The sequence below is a fragment of the Lepidothrix coronata genome, unplaced genomic scaffold (genome assembly GCF_001604755.1).
Source record: "Lepidothrix coronata isolate B3197 unplaced genomic scaffold, Lepidothrix_coronata-1.0 Scaffold282, whole genome shotgun sequence".
NCBI classification, from domain to species: Eukaryota; Metazoa; Chordata; class Aves; order Passeriformes; family Pipridae; genus Lepidothrix; species Lepidothrix coronata.
In genome coordinates this window covers 495,735-500,644 of record NW_016690462.1, presented here as the reverse complement: position 1 = coordinate 500,644, position 4,910 = coordinate 495,735, and the positions used below count along the sequence as shown (strand labels likewise).

Here is a 4,910-nt window from a genome sequence, read left to right as displayed (position 1 = left end):
AGCTTGATCTTTGATCAGCGGTAAGAATGACTGCTGTTAAATCTGCAACATTTCTTTTGTCCAGATGATCAAGGAAGCCTATAAAATGAATTGGATATACCTTGCTTTGGCCAAAAGGCAATATCTATCAGTTTCTAAATTATATTCTAAATTATGTTTTTCTTTCATTTGAGGTTTTTTCCCTGAACTTTCTTAGTGTTAAGTCAGATTAGTAACTGTAGTTGTGTGGATGCCATTTTGGATTTCTGTTCTTAATAGATTACAGTATCACAGAATGGCTAAGGTTGGATGGGACCACAGTGGGTCATCTGGTCCAACCTCCCTGCTCAAGCAGGGTCATCCTAGAGTGTGTTGCAGACGATTGCATCCAGATAGTTCTTCAATATCTTCAGTGAGGGAGATTCCAAAATCTCTCTCGGCAGTCTGTTTATTTATATATTTTAGTTCTAAAATTATTCCGTATATTACCTTCTTCCACATTCTGAAGAGATCTTTGAGTGAGGGAGCTAGATGAACAAAATCAAGTCCTGGGACTTCGAGGTTCCATGTCCCCATTTCATGCACAATCGCCTTCCCACCTGCAAATGTGGGCTCAATATTGCTATCCTTAACTGAATCCTAAAGTAAGGCAATTGACTACACTGAGGTGGTTTAATATGCATGCTTGCTTACTTTAGTTAAAAAGGACAACATAGATGTTTGTCAGTCATGGTTATTTTAATATACTAAGTGCATCAGTAGTCACTTGAGATTACAAATTTAATAGCTAAAACACTTATAGAAGATACAGTAACAAAAAACACAGAGAATTTGCCAAAAAATAGTTATCTCTCATTTCATGCATTTTAATTTGAGACTTCAGTGCCAAATCATATTAGAGGCACTGAGCCACATGCTTTATTCTCTCCTTATCATCAGGCTTACTCTGAATATTCATAGTTCTCAACAGACAGATTATTCCTCACCATGTCAACTTGCATCATTGATCTCTCTCTGAAAAAAATGAAAACAGAACATCTAGCACTTCTCAGAATGTAGTCTTCTGGCCTGTAAATTTAATATTGAATCAAAATTTAATATTGAAGACTATATTTTTACCAGATAAAAATATTTTTTTTGCTTTTAAAAATGAAATTTCTGGTGAGTTTATGGAATAAATCCTGCATAAATTTCTTTTAAACAGTAAAACAGCTTTAGCTGGATGAGATATTTTTTGATATAGGCTTAGCCCCAAATCAGAAAAACACAACACTGCAGCACAGAGGGCAGATTTAAAGATCCAAACTGTTAGTATTTACATTTTGCTAGTGCTCTGAAAGTGGCCCCACCCAGGACTATAACACAATTAGCTACCTATGAATAAAAAGAATAATTCCTAAAGCAACAATACAAAAAGTCAAATTCAATGGGAAAGGACATAGTATCAATCTATCTTCAATAAAGTAATATTATTTGTATATATTATAAAAAGTAGTCAACATGCAGCTGCCCAAATGGTTTCTTAATATTCAATATTTGCACAGGAAATTCTCAATGATCTAATAATTTTTGGAAGTTGAGAATCTGCTGGCCTGCTTGACTAATGTCTTTCTCTGTGCTGAATTCTCCAGGACCATCTAGTATTGCAGTTCATTGCACTGTCCCAGTAGCTGAAAGAAAAAAGAATTGCAGAAAGTCTCACAGGCAACATGAAAGATCAGTGAAGATTACAATTAAAATTGGTGAATGTACAGACTTTTATTCCTGATATAAACTGTCACTTTCTTACATGTTACCACCTTCCTAAAAACCTAGATAGATAAAGTCCTGACACACACCCTTTACGGTGGTGCTTCTGCCAGTATTAATGTTTAAATAGGTAGGAGATTCTGTATTAAAAAGTAGGGTCTATATGTTACCCATGACTGGGCTGTGAGGGAATTAAGAAAAAAGCATGGAGGAAAAAGATTCTTTCTACAAGTCAATGGAGGTGAGAAGCAATAAATGTATTAAGAACATGTTATTACAGCATTTTAGCACTTAAGAGCTTATATTTTTAGTACACTAGTCGCTAAACTGGAACCGTAAACTTCCGTCTTGGGCACCTCGCCTGTGAGTAAGTCATTTCCAAGTGGGATTTAAAGATAGACAGTAAGAAATACTGAAGAAAATTGCAGACAAAAACATATACCCTCTTTGGGTCACAGATGCTTTATATAACTGCAAAGAGATTTCCCTGTCTTTCAGGAGTAGCATAGATGAAGAAACCAGAGGAAAACAGAACCTTAAATGTGAGAACAGGGAAGAAAAGATTATTTCATCAGGAGATGTATCCATGTTGAAAAATAGGTAGGTAGATCCTGAAATTAGTAGACAGTTCCAATGAAGAACAAAATATACAGCCAAAACCAACTAAAAATGTTTCAGTAAGCAGTTAATCACTTGTTAATGCATCAATCAATTAACATTTGGGAACATTAACCAAACAACACTGAATAAGCCTAACTGTTGGTAAACTGGAAAAATAAATCAAAATGTGTCAGTGTTTTTAATACATGGACTCCTACTCCTCACTTCTAAATAAAGGAAAATACTGAATAACTTGAATTTGATTCAAGTTTTCATGACAGAGAAAGTTCTCTTGTCTCTGAAAAGGGAATTACCTGTATAACAACAAAAGCATTAAACTGTAAGTGCATGGGACTAAATTCCCCGCAGCATAAAGTCATTAGACTGAGTCTCCCCTTGAGGGAACAAAATTAGGGAAATATTTAGACAATACTAACACTGAAAAATTTATAATCAAATCACAGTGAAAGTGGACTGACTGCAGCAAGAGCAACAATTTGTTTTCGTTGGTGGCTTGGAGCCTACTGAGAAAATTTGGAAATTGGATTAAGAGATTAAAGCCTTCAGAAGAGCAATTTTGTAAACACTTTAAAAGAAAAAGCAGCTTTATTGCCAATAATGCAAGTCAGTTTAAATGAAAAAAACCCAAAACACACAAGTCCATTCTCCCGTGACTAAAGACTAAAAATATAACCCTTGTTTCCTTCCTTGTGAGTAAAAAAATCATTTATCAATTGTTTTAGAAACTTTATATTAAAAGTGTTCTATTTTCATTGCATCAGAAGCAAGACAGTGAGTTGGACTTAAACGTTATCAAAGACCAAAAAAGTGAAGGTATTTGCCTGGCTGCACTTTGGTTTGGGCTTGACATATTGATGTCCGGTCAAGTGAAAGAATTTAATTTTTATGATGGAGATTTTTTAGTAAGGGGTTTCCTTAAGTCTTTGGCAGGCCATGAAATAGTAGAAAGAGAAAAAAACCTTATAGTGTGCTTTCATTTTTATGGGAGCAAAGACTTTCTTACAGATACAGAAAAATATCCTTGCCATTTTATTCTTTATTGCTGTAGTGTATAAGCCACCATTATTTTTAAATTATACTTAATTTTAAAGAATTAATTAAATAATAGATGACTATGTGACATATGAATCAATGATTCCTCTGAAGATTACACTACACAAGACGTTGTGACGTAATATAACGTTTAAAATATATAATAGTGCCCATTATCATTGGCTAAGACAAATACTACTACAGCAGTCAAAAAGAAGAGTTCCCACAACAGTCAGTGAAAACTGCTTATCAAATTATACATCCCGCATGGCCCAAATTCTTTACACTAAATAAGTGGAAGTATTAGCAAATCCAAAGACAAAGAAATAAATTACTACATTTAAGTAATATTTCCCCCAGTAAATACTATTTCTTCTTCACCAAAAAATGGATACCAGTTGCTTTAATTTTTATTTTACCATAATTACATCGCTAGTGAAAGAGGATGTATATTTAGCCAATGTTAGCATTTAAAAAACCCTAAAATTATTTGACTTATTTTATATGTTCTTTTTCCTATTTCAGGTCAGAACTTTCTCTGGAAAATCAAGTCAAAAAGTGCTGCATAATAAGCTTGATAACATCACAAGGAGAATTATTTTTTAGTGGTCGTTCCCCTCCATCAAAGGATATGGAAAAAATCAAGCTTGAGTTAAACAGAGAAACAAGCAGCTGACAGGAGCAAAAAATATCAGCAATGTTTCTCTTCATTGGGATTCCATAGCAACTACAGTTAGCTTATACAACAAATTACTGTGAATTTAAAGGTTGTATCAAACCCCTAAATTTTAGCACCAGTAGCAATGCAACATAACAAATGGTCATGCTCTCAGTGCTGAGAAGGCATCTCAAATGGCAGACACACCGGAAATTCCACCATGTTTCCTTTGGATAGTGCCTTCACATACTTGCAAGCAGGATCAGAAAACCTCAGATAAACTACTATCCAAGTAAGAGAACCTATGTAGCTTTGTCATACCAATTCCATTGTTGTGGGTATTTTTTTCCCTCCTCAGATTCTGCCATGCATATTTTCCCTGAAAGTAGGAGCTTTTTCATAAAGGCTTGTCCCCATATTTTGACAGTACAAAGCAGCTGTCATTCCCACCATGGTTAAAGTCACAGACATTTCTTTTGGTTTGAGCAAAGGCCAAGGTAGCTGCTGTTACATGCTGCAATCCAGAATTCTTCATGCCTTTGTTGTCCATTATAAGAAGACACAAAAATGCTAATTTCCCACATCACACCAGATGTGGGATCTTTTAAGATCTTTTTTGATCTCATTGGGTTTTCAAAATAACATTAAACATAACACATTAAACTGTCTATAGAGAGGTACTTCCAACAGATTCTTGAGGCCCATCATCTTCAAGCCCATCAATGGGCCACTTTTCTAGTGAGCCTCATGTAAATAATTTGTGAAAATAATCAAGGAAGTAATGAGATTAAAGTTAATTAGTTATCTTCATCTGATTCCATGAAGTTTTATGGTGAAGGAAAATATCGTATACTGTTCTTGAATTTAAAAC

The 4,910-nt window shown here is 34.5% G+C and overlaps 1 long non-coding RNA gene across 1 annotated transcript; it reads left to right on the top strand.

Annotated features, from left to right (window-relative positions):
- LOC108508139 lies at positions 1–4,233 on the top strand. Its single transcript, XR_001878321.1, has 4 exons — positions 1–20; positions 1,611–1,721; positions 2,227–2,328; positions 3,907–4,233. It is a non-coding gene; the product is annotated as an uncharacterized LOC108508139 (long non-coding RNA).
- The last annotated feature ends 677 nt before the right edge of the window (positions 4,234–4,910 follow it).